Consider the following 16,401-nt stretch of genomic DNA (forward strand, 5'->3'; position numbering starts at 1 on the left):
GGTATCTTTGAGACACAGGTAAAGTTCACTCATCACAAGCTGTTTACATCCCTGAAAGGGAAATTCCCCTGGCAACATCTTTGTTTCTTTGAGACAAGACAGACCATGACAATAAATGCATTTAATTCTTAATTGACTACCCTTTAAAATCCTATAAGAATAAGTATATCCCTCCACTGTGCGATTATATTTGAGGAACCATAAAAATAACTGCAGGAATTTTCTCCTCAGTCTCAGTACCAGAGACCCCATGTTCTTTTAGTAACTAAAAACCTCAGTCCAAGCATACTGTGTGAGTGTGGTGGAAGCTGTTGCTACTACAAATGACCTTCCACTGCTGAGAACCCTCCAGTAATCTTCTGAGAAGTCTCCAATACTATGACATTTCTAGGAAACTCAAAACAGCAAAGCTGTTCTTTACCAGTGAATCAGTTTGTACAGTAGGCACTATACATCCTTCAGCAACAAAGTTCAATAATTTAAGTATTTAAATAATCGGACCCTAGGATATTAAGGCTTCTTGTTTCAGAAGGATGGGAACCTCAATCACACTTAACAGTCCTTATTTAAAAATGCTCCAAGGGGATTGAATCTCCATTCAATTATGGTACCTTTTTTTTAAAATGGGAAAACTGTCAGGGCAAAATATGACAAAAGCAGATTTTAAGAGAACAAAACAAGTAGTGAAGAGAATTACTCTCATATATGTTTTCAGTTCAGTTCAGTTCAGTCGCTCAGTTGTATCCGACTCCTTGCGACCCCATGAATCGCAGCACACCAGGCCTCCCTGTCCATCACCAACTCCCAGAGTACACTCAAACTCATGTCCATCGAGCCGATGATGCCATCCAGCCATCTCATCCTCTGTCGTCCCCTTCTCCTCCTGCCCCCAATCCCTCCCAGCATCAGAGTCTTTTCCAACTCTGGAAGTTGAGCCAACTCTTCGCATGAGGTGGCCAAAGTACTGGAGTTTAAGCTTTAGCATCAGTCTTTCCAATGAACACCCAGGACTGATCTCCTTTAGAATGTACTGTTTGGATCTCCTTGCAGTCCAAGGGACTCAAGAGTCTTCTCCAACATCACAATTCAAAAGCATCAATTCTTCAGTGCTCAGCTTTCTTCACAGTCCAACTCTCACATCCATACATGACCACGGGAAAAACCATAGCCTCGACTAGACAGACCTTTGTTGGCAAAGTAATATCTCTGCTTTTGAATATGCTGTCTAGGTTGGTCATAACTTTTCTTCCAAGGAGTAAGAGTCTTTTAATTTCATGGCTTCAGTCACCATCTGCAGTGATTTTGGAGCCCAAAAAGATCAAGTCTGACACTGTTTCCACTGTATTCCCATCTATTTCCCATGAAGTGATGGGACCAGATGCCATGATCTTCGTTTTCTGAATGTTGAGCTTTAGGCCAACTTTTTCACTCTCCACTTTTACTTTCATCAAGAGGCTTTTTAGTTCCTCTTCACTTTCTGCCTTAAGGGTGGTGTCATCTGCATATCTGAGGTTATTGATATTTCTCCCGGCAATCTTGATTCCAGCTTGTGTTTCTTCCAGTCCAGCATTTCTCATGATGTACTCTGCATATAAGTTAAATAAGCAGGGTGACAATATACAACCTTGATGTACTTCTTTTCCTATTTGGAACCAGTCTGTTGTCCCATGTCCAGTTCTAACTGCTGCTTCCTGACCTGCATACAGATTTCTCACAAGGCAGGTCAGGTGGTCTGGTATTCCCATCTCTCTCAGAATTTTCTACAGTTTATTGTGATCCACACAGTCAAAGGCTTTGGCATAGTCAATAAAGCAGAAATACATGTTTTTCTGGAACTCTCTTGCTTTTTCCATGATCCAGCGGATGATGGCAATTTGATCTCTGGTTCCTCTGCCTTTTCTAAAACCAGCTTGAACATCTGAAAGTTCACGGTTCACGTATTGCTGAAGCCTGGCTTGGAGAATTTTGAGCATTACTTTACTAGCATGTGAGATGAGTGCAACTGTGCAGTAGTTTGAGCATTCTTTGACATTGCATTTCTTTGGGATTGGAATGAAAACTGACTTTTTCCAGTCCTGTGGCCATTGCTGAGTTTTCCAAATTTTCTGGCGTATTGAGGGCAGCACTTTCACAGCATCATCTTTCAGGATTTGAATTAGCTCAACTGGAATTCCATCACCTCCACTAGCTTTGTTCATAGTGAGGCTTTCTGATGCCCACTTGACTTCACATTCCAGGATATCTGGCTCAAGTTGAGTGATCACACCATTGTGATTATCTGGGTCGTGAAGCTCTTTTTTGTACAGTTCTTCTGTGTATTCTTGCCACCCCTTCTTAATATCTTCTGCTTCTGTTATGTCTATACCATATTTGTCCTTTATCAAGCCCATCTTTGCATGAAATGTTCCCTTGGTATCTCTAATTTTCTTGAAGAGATTTAAAATTTACCAATTTTCCACAAAAGGCCTTGATAAATGGTTGCATCACAGTTACTAGTATGAGAAAAACTACAGTAATTTGACTACAATACTTAGCACCTAAGATGTTCTTTACTGAAAGAATGAGGATTGAGTACAACTGTATCAAACAAAAAAAATCAATCTCCTTTTATGTCATATTTCACATTAAAATACTCTCTTAATGCACATTTTCAACAACTATTCATCGCTTTGGTGTTACAGTAAGACAGGTAACACAAAATTATATTATACTAGTCCCTCTCCACATGTAGTTCACAATCTACTTAGCAATATTTTCCAGTGAAGGATATATTAAAATTAACATTTGTGGGAAAATTACTGCTTGTCTTTTTTTCTTCCATAAGATAGAAATTTTAGCTGGGTGGGCACAGGATGACAAGAAGAACTATATCTTCAAGTCTTCTTTGCAGTCACACACATGACCATATAACTAAGTGCTGATGCATGGGACGAGCAAGAGCAGTCATACGGCAACTATTGGGAACTTTCCTTAAGTGAAAATATTGTTTCCTTTTACTGTTATGTTGCTTGAAACATACCTATGACACCAAAGCTCCATCCCCAATCACGAAGGTAAGGACAATGTCTGACAAAGCTTGGATCACTAACATCCTGCAACACTGTGACCACTTTGGATTTTTTACTTTCACTGGAAAAGTAAAACAACTATCAACTTTTACATCATTTAAGTCTCTGCAATTATGGATTTTCTTTCTGTTGCAGCCAAGTGTAACTCTACCTAAGGCTGTATGAAGAAGATATGTTAAAGTTCTAATGCAACTGATGGTATAGTTACTAGAAAAATTTCTGAAAATGCATTTGTAAAATAAAATAATCATGGAACTGCTAAAGTATTTCACACCTTTGCATATCTCACATATGGAAACTCAAAAATCCTCTGCTCAGGAAGACAGATGACACAATTTTCATTTTAATTAGAAGAACATGGCACAGAGAGATTATAAGAGAAGTCCAAGCTAATAAAACCCTCTCTTCACTCAGGGCCTAAATGGGTTGCTTGCCTTAGTTCAGCATGAGGATTTTCATTCTCTTACATAAAACCCTTCCATAAAATTCCAGGAAAGACTAAGAGGGCTATGGCAGTTTTTCATTAGTCAGAAAGTGTGCTGCACAAAATGAATCTGAAAAAAAAAAAAAGCTTTTATTTTCCTGAATTATATGATGATGAAACTGCAAAAAAATGAAAAAAAAATTATCTGGAAAAACTGGTCCAGTTGGAAAAATGGATGAAACTTTTTAGGTGCCCCTTCTAAATTACTTTATATTGCCTGAGTTTTCTAGAAATGGAAAGTGTTGTACAGAAGGGGTTAGAAATATATTTGCAATTTTCACATTAAAACTGAAAGGAAACATATAGGGAATAAGTAAGAGGAAAACTGAATCTTGCTGAGGGGAAAAATACATTTTACCAGTTGGAGAAAGGTCTAGGTAATAAGTAGAGACAATGTGATTTGTGAGGCAAGTTGCAAAAGGCACTCTAAGATGAGAGAGGGAAAATAAAATGAAGACGACAGTATGTTTGGGACTTACTGGGCAAAAATAAAATCACTTTCAACATGCATCCCACACACAGACACTCAGGCAGATTTAGTTGATCAGTTCTGACAATAACAAAAAGAACTACAAGTGGAAGATGCCCAGCCATTTCTCAAGGTACACAGTTTTATCTGAAAATTAAACAACTAACTTCCACATCTGAGCAATACTTCCACTGCCAGGCAAGAGCAATGAAGCAGGCTTGTTCTACACTATTTGCTCTATTTCATGCTATTTTTGAACTGATTCTCTGCACCCTGGAATAGGTGGTGTTTGTGTTCGAGCTTCTATCCCAGATGGTAAATGTAACAAGTTACATTAAAATAAAACAGTAGTAAATTCTTGATGGAGAAGATGCTCACATTCTTCACCTGGACAGCTTTTTCAAACCCCTACCACTAAAGACTGTAATATAAATAATGTATGAATGGGTCATTTTAATAACATCTCATGTGTGAATATCAGCAGACTTGATAGTAACAGCCTGAGTAATAACACGCTCTCAGAGGACCAGTAGATTTTTACTCTGAGTAGTAGACAAACCAACATGTAGACCTTTAAAGGTAATTGGCATCTTCTATGATCTCAATTCAATAAAACAAATATAGCATAAATGCCCTTACTCTGAATAATAACTTTGAGTCACCACATAGCAGCAAAATCAGAAATGACAATATGCAATAAACCATGTGGGAAAAAATTGAGGATTTTTCTATCTCCAAATATGGTGGTGCTCATTTATTTTGACAAGTGCAATTTAGTCTTAATTATTCATCGTATAGTGGTGGATGTGCTGTAGAATATTGCATAAAGTAATGAAAACTTAAATCTGTAATGGAAAGTCCTGGTAAGAGGCAACATTATATTAAATATTTGCTTAGAATAATGCAAAAGCAAGGATTTATAGCAGGCATCTGAGTGAGCAGAGCTTTCAAAGGCATTAACAGCAGGGGGTCAACTTTAGTCCTTAAAGTGCTTGCAGTGCTTTCTCTTTCACCTGCTTGTCTCATCCACCTCAGTGAACCTTTACTGTTCTTAAAGTTCATCCCAGTAACACCTTGAACTTAAAGAGTGCTTCAAAATTTACAAAACATTTTCTCAGTCCTTATCTCACTTTAATCCATACATTCTCAACTGGGGGCAATTTTGTGAGAGGTAAAAATTTTGGCATTGCCTGAAGATATCTTTCCTGGAGTAGAAAATGGCAACCCACTGCAGTATCCATGTTTGGAAAATCCCATGGACAGAAGAGCCTGGAGGGTTACAGTCCATGGGGTCACATGGGGTCAGACATGACTGCACACACACACACAAAGACATCTTTGGTGTCACAGCTAGGAAGGTGCTACAGAGCAGAGGCTACTGACAAACCTTTCAAAGTGCAGGGCGTACTCCCACAAAGAACTGCCTGGCCCCAAATGTCAGTAACTGAGGCTGAGAAACCTTGATTTAATCCTACAGCTACATGGTGTGGTACCGTAAGTGAACTGCTATCTGTGGATGAGAAACTTAGGCCCATAACTCTATAACTTATTTAAAAACAACAACAACAACAACAACAACAAAAAAAAACTAAAGACAAGTCTCTTCCTTCGGTGTATATTTCAGAAAAATTACAAAAGTCCAGTGATCTGTAGAAATTGTGGGAAAGCTTGGTGACCAAAACAAAAAAGTTTGAAAATAATAAAGTGAAGTTCCCAAAACTAAGGGATAAACAAAAAAGAGGTGTGGGAAAAGGGAACTACCTGCAGGTACCACAGTGCAACACAGGAGAAAGGAAACACCGAGATTTGTATCCCAGGCCTGCCTCTCACCCACCAGATGCAGGCTTCACATTTTCAACAGAGAGCCTAGTTGACCAACTTGTCACAGGATGATTACTCAAAGAGAATTTATATGCAGTGCTCTTCATAAAACGTAAATCACTGTCCAAATATTATTTATTATCATCAACATTAGAGACAACATTCACCAGTCTCTCCCCACCACCCCCTCTTATCATCTAGTTAGTGATGTTCTAACTTGTGTTCACACACTGACTTAAAAAACCAGGTTCAGGTCCCTGAGCTAACACACAGCTAGATCCCATAAAGATATGGGAGCGAGGAAGGGAATGTGTGCAGGAGTAGTTAAAATCAAGGGGTCTGAATTCAAAGTATGAAATTTATAGAGAATAAATAATCACTGAATAATCAGCTACCTGTTACAGTAAACCTTTGAGTGAATTATATAACCTAAGTCTTCATTTCAGAGAATGCAATGACACCCCACTCCAGTACTCTTGCCTGGAAAATCTCATGGATGGAGGAGCCTGGTAGGCTGCAGTCCATGGGGTTGCAAAGAGTCGGTCACAACTGAGGGACTTCACTTTCACTTTTCATTATCATGCACTGGAGAAGGAAATGACAACCCACTCCAGTGTTCTTGCCTGGAGAATCCCAGGGACGGGGGAGCCTGGTGGGCTGCTGTCTATGGGGTTGCACAGAATCAGAAAGGTCTGAAGCAACTCAGCAGCAGCAGCAGGAAGTCTTCATTTCTTCATTTGAATAATAGTATCTGTGCCTAAGGTTTTAAAAACTCAATGAAATACATTAAAAAAAATCAGAGTACACAATAAATAACTGCTGTGATGTTAATGACCACAGGGCATGATGCATAGTAACAGTTACCATCATTTAGTTTACTGTAGTTGTTAATTTAGTTGCTAAATTGTGATCGACTCTTTTGTAACCCCTTGCACAGCAGCCCGCTAAGCTCCTCTGTCCATGGAATTCTCCAGGCAAGAATCCTGGAGTGGTTGGCATTTCCTCCTCCAGGAGATCTTCCCTGCCCAGGGGTCAATTCCAGTCCCTGCATTTCCTGCACTGGAGGTGGATTCTTTATCACTGAGCCACATAGGAAGCTGTATCATGTGGTATCAGTTCAGTTCAGTCGCTTAGTCAAGTCTGACTCTTTGCAACCCCATGAATCGCAGCACGCCAGGCCTCCCTGTCCATCACCAACTCCCAGAGTTCACTCAGAGTCATGTCCATCCAGTCAGTGATGCCATCCAGCCATCTCATCCTCTGTCGTCCCCTTCTCTTCCTGCCCCCAATCCCTCCCAGCATCAGAGTCTTTTCCAATGAGGCAACTCTTCGCATGAGGTGGCCAAAGTACTGGAGCTTCAGCTTTAGCATCATTCCTTCCAAAGAAATCCCAGGGCTGATCTCCTTCAGAATGGACTGGTTGGATCTCCTTGCAGTCTAAGGGACTCTCAAGAGTCTTCACCAACACTACAGTTCAAAAGCATCAATTCTTCGGTGCTCAGCTTTCTTCACAGTCCAACTCTCACAATCATACATGACCACTGGAAAAACCATAGCCTTGACTAGATAGACCTTTGTTGGCAAAGTAATGTCTTTGCTTTTCAACATGCTGTCTAAGTTGGTCATAACTTTTCTTCCAAGGAGTAAGCGCCTTTTAATTTCATGGCTGCAGTCACCATCTGCAGTGATTTTGGAGCCCAAAAAAATAAAGTGTGACACTGTTTCCACTGTTTCCCCATCTATTTCCCATGAAGTGATGGCTCCAGGTCAAGAAGCAACAGTTAGAACTGGACATGGGACAACAGACTGGTTCCAAATAGGAAAAGGAGTATGTCAACACTGTATATTGTCACCCTGTTTATTTAACCTATATGCAGAGTACATCATGAGAAACGCTGGGCTGGAAGAAGCACAAGCTGGAATCAAGATTGCCGGGAGAAATATCAATAACCTCAGATATTCAGATGACACCACCCTTATGGCAGAAAGTGAAGAGGAACTAAAAAGCCTCTTGATGAAAGTGAAAGAGGAGAGTGAACAAGTTGGCTTAAAGCTCAACATTCAGAAAATGAAGATCATGGCATCATGTGGTATACCTGTACATATATAATTTTTCAGAAACCCTCCTATGTCCTACATGACCCAGAGGATCTGGGAAACAACTATGGATGAAATGGACAAGGTCTCTGTCGTCAAAATCCACATTTCAATGAGGGAAATGAGCAAATCAATATATGAATAAAAAGTAATCCAAAATTTAAAAATTTTAAGGGCCAGGAAATAAGACTAAGACATGAGATGCTAATTCAAAATATCTGTGAAGACAAAGATGATAGTTTCCAGAAATGATGTAAGAAACACACTGAATTGAATTATTAAATACAGGATTCGAGACCCAGGAAGTTCAGAGTCAATTATAGTACGGTTGGTGAGTTCACAAACATAAGCAAATAAAGTGCATCGAGCAGATGATTTAAAAGGAAAACTCCCATTGTTTTCTTAAGCAATATTTCATCCTAAAGTATTTCATCTAACAACTATCTAGGGCTACTTCTTACTTATTAGGAAATAACTTTTCAAATGCTTACTGACACAGAAGAAATGACATTTTTGCAATACTCAATGAAACTTCTTGAATCAGAATATCAGAAAGTAACAAGATGTCTATCAGCTATGCAGATATAATGGGAAATGTTAAATTATTAAGAAATCTTGGCACATTATGGTCATACTGATTCCACTGAGGAAGAGATTAATAGTAGCAAGTTGTATTCTGCTTCAAGGAAATAATTCAATTAAATAAGAATTCATGAGCAGAGCTCTTTAGTAGCGAATTTATCAAAGGAGAGAGAAAAAAATTCTAGAATTGGGGTATAGATCATATGGCAGAATATTGATTGTTTTCCTTTATTACTAAAACATTGTATCACTTGAATTTCTGATCTCATTTCTTATAAATACCATAACATCAACCCTCTCAGAAATAAATTTTTAAAGGAAATAAGCCTACTTCTATCTGAAATAAAGTTACTGTTCAATCTTGCTGCTGCTGCTGTCACTTCAGTCGTGTCCGACTCTGTGTGACCCCACAGAGGGCAGCCCACCAGGCTCCCTCAATGCAGCAGAAATGGAAGTAGTTTAAACACTTTTAAAAAACACTGACAGAGAAACAGACATAGAGAATACACTTATGGACATGGGGAGGGGAGGAGAGGGTGAGATGTATGGGGAGAGTAACATGGAAACTTATATTACCATATGTAAAATAGATAGCCAATGGGAATTTGCTGAATGTCTCAGGAAAATCAAACAGGGGCTCTGTATCAATCTAGAGGGGTGGATTGGGGCGGGAGATGGGAGGAGGGTTCAAAAGGGAGGGGATATATGTATACCTATGGCTGATTTATGCTGAGGTTTGAGAGAAAACAACAAAATTCTGTGAAGCAATTATCCTTCAATTTATTTATTTATTTTTTTTTCAATTGCCATGATATTTTTATTTTTCAAAAAGTCCACTGGAAAAACTGAGCTAATTTTAGGCTAGAGGCCTGGGTAGTAATTATGCTTTTTACTCTAAACAGTCTTATGAATTTAGACACATGATGGTGGGCTTTAGTTGGACTAGACAAATGCCAAGATCTTGTCCAGTTCCTAAGCTGTTAAAGTATTAAACCTAGAGGAAAAATCAAATTACAATAGGAACTTAGAATATTATGCCTCTGCTTGCCCTCACTTTTTAATTTTTTGGATCAAGCACGTAAAATAACATTTTTTGTCATCTTGACATTTCTTTTTATGAGTTAATATTCCCCAGAGCAGAACTATTAATACATATGGAGGCGCTGTGCCAAGAAGGAGATCAGGCCATGGGGATATGGTTCTGGTCCCTTTTGGACTCTTTTTTAAAAATAAATTAATTTAAAAAAAAAAAACATTGACAAAGGAACCAAATTCTTCAATATCCTTAGAATAATTACATAGCACAAAGTACACAGGAGATTTAGAATCTAGTCACCTTGATCAACTTTAATTAAAAGAAAACCAAACTAGTAATTTTAGACTCTAAGAATGCTCACCGAATCTTACATAATTTTTAACAGCCGTTTATTTACTAAAAGTAATTACTAAATATGTTTTTTTCCCTTTGTGCTTTGAATATATTATCTGCTATGTTTTTGTGAATATAACAGCCTCTAAAACACAAAATTAAAAATTAAATTAACTAACATAACAGCTTACAATCTACATGAGGAAACCAAATACCCTGACAAGGAAAGAAGCAATAAATAATTAAGATAATCTTTTTTTTTCTGAAGTCTTTAGACATCAACAATATTGATGACTTTAGGAATAAGCAGAAATGCTTTGAAAGACTCCTGAATCATCAAATTATCAAGCCAATATGTACCTAAAGGGGTTCAGCATTTTTATCCCCTTACTCAAGTATGTCAGTTAAGTTTCCTAGTAGATATGCCTTTAATCACCCATGTTAAATTTACAACTTAATGCAGAAAAAGAGAACATATTTTATAAAAGCTACAAAGTAAAATCAAAGTGATGTTCTATAATTTGATCATTGTTACAAAGCAATATTTTTTCACTTCCAATTAACACCTTGACATTTTTTTTTCCTTTTTCTTGTTCATATGTATGGAACATAATCAATGGAAATATTTAAAAAGTAAGGGAAAAGTAGACGGCAGTTTTTATCATTATTGACACATACATACTGTGAACGCATAAAAGCATGTTTACAGAATACCAAACTGCTATAAATTATTAATAATACAGCAATAATAAGGTCCCAAAAGAGATATACAAAAATGTAATAAATGTAACTTAAACACTTAAATGTTTTGCTAAAGATTCATTTGGAAATAAGACCATTTTATTTTCAACATGACTTGCTGTATTGTTATCATCGAAAACCTCATCAGAGTATCTTTACCATTCAACCACATTGAAGGAAAAAATAAATTCAATAATTTCATTAGCAACTGTTGTCTTTAATAAGTAGAATCCATTCATTAGATCAGTGTGTATCTCAGTTCAGTTCAGTTCAGTTCAGTTCAGTTGCTCAGACGTTTCCGACTCTTTGCGACCCCATGAATCACAGCACGCCAGGCCTTCCTGTCATCACCAACTCCTGGAGTTCACTCAGATTCACGTCCATCAAGTCAGTGATACCATCCAGCCATCTCATCCTCTGTTGTCCCCTTCTCCTCCTCCCCCCAATCCCTCCCAGCATCACAGTCTTTTCCAGTGAGTCAACTCTTCGCATGAGGTGGCCAAAGTACTGGAGTTTCAGCTTTAGCATCATTCCTTCCAAAGAAATCCCAGGGCTGATCTCCTTCAGAATGTACTGATTGGATCTCCTTGCAGTCCAACACCACAGTTCAAAAGCATCACGTACCTACTATATGCCTAGTAGTATTCCCCTTCCTATAAATATGAATGTACAATTTGTGTAGAAATCATCAGAGGTTACAATGCCATCTATATTGAGATTATTTGAATTAAGTTGGGCCAAAATCAAATCAAATCAATGAAATAGTTTGATATGCTCACTTTCCTAATGGTTTTTACTATATAAAAGATTGAATTTTAAAAATATATCAACTTGGCAACTAGTTATAATGGGCGAATAGTCTCCTTTTTAATATCTATGCTCAAGGGCATTACTTCAAAGAATCTATACCTACTTTAGTTTTCAATGGAATCCATGGTATATAATGTACAAAAAAATATAAAACCTGCTTCTATAATTTATCAATATTACAAATCAAGAAAAATTAGTAGTACTAACTAAATTTCTTTAAAATATTACAGTAGTTTTTGCCAACATGTCACTTTAAGAGAAGAGATTACATAGTATTTTATAACTAAAATATGATAAATTAAATAATTCATTTCCTGGCTATTCAAAAATCCCCTAATACAGAAATGGCAGTGGCCCTTCGAGGAAGCAGAAGGAAAGGCAAATTCATTCTTTCCATTTATTACCAAAGTCCCCTTAAATGACTTAATTGGGCAAGGACATATTTTCTAAGACCAATAGTGATGGAACCCTGAGAGCCCTCTCTATCCAGGGACCTGGACCTCTAAATGTAAGTGAGAATGATCAGAATCAAATGGGAACACAAAAATCAGAATTGAGCAAAATGATCTAAAGAGATACTCCTTCATTTATTTGGTACCCCTTAACTTTGCTGTTTCCATTAAGAAATACTTCAGGAACAGAACGTCACCATATTTTATTAGCATTCCTGGAGCAAATATTTAATATCCTAGATGGCTATGCTCAACTTCCCAAATGTTAATTGATGCCATTACAAATTGCTTGTGGCACATTCAAGGTGTACCAGGAAATTAAAGACAGAGCTTCTAGAACAGAAAATACATTTTAATAACTGGTCAGGAGGATTTGTTTTTCAGTAGCTTCTTTTCTATGGCAAGTAATAAGACACCCCTATTTGGAATTCTAAAGATATTGAGATAATGACACTCTATAAATAGGTGACAAGGCAACATTAGCATTGTAAGCAGAATTTCTCCTCAGATTTAGAAGTAATAGTTACAGGTGCCATTACTAATTATTCTTTTAATACAATTTATTTTCTTCTATTAATTAGAACAAGACCAAAATCAATGAAAGTTTCTATTTTAAATAATTAGGGATTATATTGACAACTAAGTATTATGTTCTGGGTTTCCATAATCATTGTCTACTTGTGTCTTTATTTTGGACTCTGTAAGGTAATAAGATTATAATAGCTCTGGGGACATATGGTTATGCAATCCAAAACTGAGTTGAGATGAAAAAAGGGAGCTATAGTGCAAATCATTTCTCAGGCAAAAGTTCCAAAACTGTTGTTACTTTTATTTCTCACTGTAACCTTTAATTACAGAGCTCTCAAGCATCATGACCTCAGAAGTATATAATGATGAAAAGAAAACCAATACAGTATTGTAAAGTAAAATAAAGTAAAATTTTAAAAAATAAATAAATAAAGCTTAATGTAAAAAAAAATAATTAGTGAAAATTAATGATAATAGTTCTCTGAAGAATACAGCAATCTGTGATGGTCCCCAAGATTCCTGCCATTTGGTGTACATAACCTCTGTAATCTCTCCCCTATGGATCAAGTCATGAGTAGGACAGACTTCACTCCTGTCATTACATCACCATATAGGACTAACGTGACTGGATTACAGTTCCACATCACTGGGCTTTGAGTTATTCCAAAGGGAGATTCTCTTAGAATCTTGACCTACTGAGACAGAAACAAAGTGACAGGCTCCCTCCCTGAAGGGAGAGATGTGAAGTAACAGAGACTGCCCCCTTTAATATGAAGAAGGAAGCTGTTGTGTTGTAAGGGATTTATGAAGAGCATCATGTGGCAAGGACTGGAGGGCAGCCTCTGAGTCTGACAACAGTCCTGACTGACAGAAAGCTACTCAGACAAGGAACCCAGATCTCAGTTTCACAGCTGCAACAGAACAGATGCTGCCACCAATCTGAAGGAGTTTGGAAACAGTTATTTTGATAATTCAGTCTCCAGACGAGGACCTGGCCAGCTGATACTTCCATTTCAGCATTATGAAACCCTGGGCAAATAGCTCAGCTAAACCATGCTGGACTTCTGGCCCATGGAACTTATGAGATAATAAATACTGATTATTTTTTTAAAATTAATCCATGGTCATTTGTTATACAGCAATAAAATTCTGATACAGATGGACTGTCATGTATTGAGTATTTTTGAAGACTCTGCAGGCATTGTGCTAAATCTTATGTTTATTGTCCCATTCAAATCAAATTCATAAGTCAAACATTATCATCAATCCTATGTTATAGATGAAGTGCAAGTTTACAGGGTAAATATCTTGATCAAGGTTACACAGATAACAGAGGTGACAGCTGAAACTTTAACTCATTCTATTTAACTTCAGAGCCTATTCTCTTGAACCCTGCATTCATCTCTCCTTGTGACAAAGGGCACTGAGGTGATGGTACCAAAACCTGGGTTTGAATCCCATTTTGCTATAAATTAGCCATGCTATTTAAAGGAAAACAAGGATTCATTCTCCTTATTCCTGGTGTATGAATGAAAGAGTAGTACATGCTCTCAAGTCCTTTCAAATCTAAGTTTCTCCCATGAAATTAAAAGCTTATATTCTAAATTATCCACCTAGAAATTAACGTAGTTTTATATATAAGAAAGGTAAATTACAAGGGCCAATGACTAGATATCTCATTTTGTCACAAAAGCCACCTTACCTCTATGAGATTCAAAACCCACACTGTAAACATTTTGGGGAGATGTACATATCCCTGGAAAGGGATTAGGAGATACTAAAATATGGCTTATTTTAAATTCCATCTTTGGCATACATCCCAGCTAAAGTAGGCAGAGAAAATGATACAAAATCCCTCTACAGGAATTTAAAAGAAGAAAATATCGAAAAGTGGGGTCCAATAACAACACTCATTATAGGGGTAAAAGTTGGATTTTAGGGATTTTTTTCCAAAAGAAAACATCTCTGACAAGAGAACTGTGAGTGGAATCCAAAGTCATACTACATGGGACAGTTTTTCCCACTCTGACTTTCGAGGTCAAAGATTCTGTTTTTCTGATTTCCCTCCGACTCACTGGATCTCATTTGTGTACTTCTTCATGTACCTCTTCCCTCTCCATTCAATTCCTTGCCCAATCTATGCTGCTCTCCACACTTACTCATCTTATAAACCTCAACCAATGTCTTAACTTGATCCTATAAGCTAGATCCTTTGCCCCAGCCCTACCAATTCAACCATACACACACACAAATAATAATAATAATAATAATAATAAATACATGGGTCTGTCTTCTCCTGCCATCTACTTGCCCTCTTTCAGTAGCACTAACTGATCTGAGAAACAAATGGCATTTGTAGTCATGAGACACTAGTCATGATCTGGACCATTCTGCACTAGGCCCTATCTGTGCAGTCCTCTCTGGTTGTAAGACCACAAGCTTCCATCATTCAACTTTTCATTTTTCATAATACTTCTTTACCTCCTGCACAACAGTGTTCATCAATGCCTCCAAATAGTGCTGTGACAGCAGCTACCTGTATCTTGGCTATCGAAGGCCCTCTGCAAATTTTTAAGGTATTTTATTTAAAACAGCAGATGATTCTGTTTTCAGCAACTAATATTTTCAATCCCATTAGAAAATTCCCCACGCATTAGGAGGGCTCAAAGGAACACTTTCACCATCTGCCTCTTCGCTTGTTCCATATATAACCTCGTTTCTCCATTACAACAAATCCTCTTCTCAAAGCTGGATTTCACCACATCCAGCCAACACAAATATCAATGGGTTACAATATGCTATGTGGTGGTGTCAGGAGAATACATGTTGTCCTGCCACTTTAGCAAGGTTTTCCGTCAACAAATGCACCAACTGGCTATTTTAATGTTAACCTAAGAGAGTGCTCAAGCTTATCATCTAAACTTCCAGGTATGATGATGAATGACCAAAGCAAAAAACACATTTGTTAAGGAAGCAGCCCACATAAGCTTGTAAAGCTTTGATTGATCATGTTTACCCAATAGATATAAATGTTATTGGCCTTTAAAAAATATTTGGGGAGGGGGTTATGTTTTGTTTTCTTTTCCTTTTTGAAAATGGCTTTTTGAACCAATGTCTTCTTGGGCTTGCACAATGGAATGGTATAGAATAGTAGTTACCAGTGATTTTGTATAAACAAAATTGATTCCTTTGGTCAAGAATATGATGAGGTATGGAAATATTCTAGGTGAAAGTAAGGAAATATTCCACTTCCCTTTCAGGGTTCTTTATTGCCTCTATTATTTATGTATATACAAATTAAAGTGACTTGGGTTAATAAGCCAAAATTCCTGAGTTTGGCTCTGGAGCTAAATATTAACTATTTTTCTAAACTGTCTTTAGAACCTTATTTAGCCCCCTCTGAACCAAAGATAAAAATGCATCCAGCTAATCATTTAGCAATTATTAATGCTGTGCCTATTACAGGCCTGAAAACCGTGCAGCCATTCAGTTTATAGCACCAAACTGTTCAGTCTCTGCTGTGATGCAGCTTATGTGCTTGGACAAAGACCATAAACAAACAAGCATACCATTTCAGGTAGTGAACAGTGCTATGCAGCAGTGAAGAAACAGAGGAAGTATAGAGAGTTTTCTAGAGATGATGATCCAGGAAAGTCTCTCTGATGGGAAAATATTTGAGCAGAAATTCAAAGAAGTAAGGGACCCAAACATGCAGACATCTGGTGGGGGCGGGGGGAGAGCAATCCAAGAAGAGGGGACCAGTGTTTGAATCTTCAACGGATATGAGGAGAACACTGAACACTCATGTGTGTCGGCATTCTCTGAAGACCTAATAAGGCAGGCATGCTACTATCATATCTTAAAAGTACCACACTTTCTGCCATTTCTCTGTCTACACTTGGTTGCTATTTGTTCCCCCAAACATGACCCACCATGGAAGATACTGCAAAGCCCAGAATAACTGTTTTCACTCAACTAAT

The 16,401-nt window shown here is 37.6% G+C and overlaps 1 protein-coding gene across 3 annotated transcripts in view; it reads right to left on the reverse strand.

Moving 5' to 3' along the window:
• CNTN4 (contactin 4) overlaps window positions 1-16,401 on the reverse strand; it is a 1,043,858-nt gene that overhangs the window by 867,490 nt on the left and 159,967 nt on the right. The gene's annotated exons all lie outside the window — the stretch shown is intronic.

This window comes from Ovis canadensis, chromosome 19 (assembly GCF_042477335.2).
Source record: "Ovis canadensis isolate MfBH-ARS-UI-01 breed Bighorn chromosome 19, ARS-UI_OviCan_v2, whole genome shotgun sequence".
Taxonomy (NCBI): domain Eukaryota; kingdom Metazoa; phylum Chordata; class Mammalia; order Artiodactyla; family Bovidae; genus Ovis; species Ovis canadensis.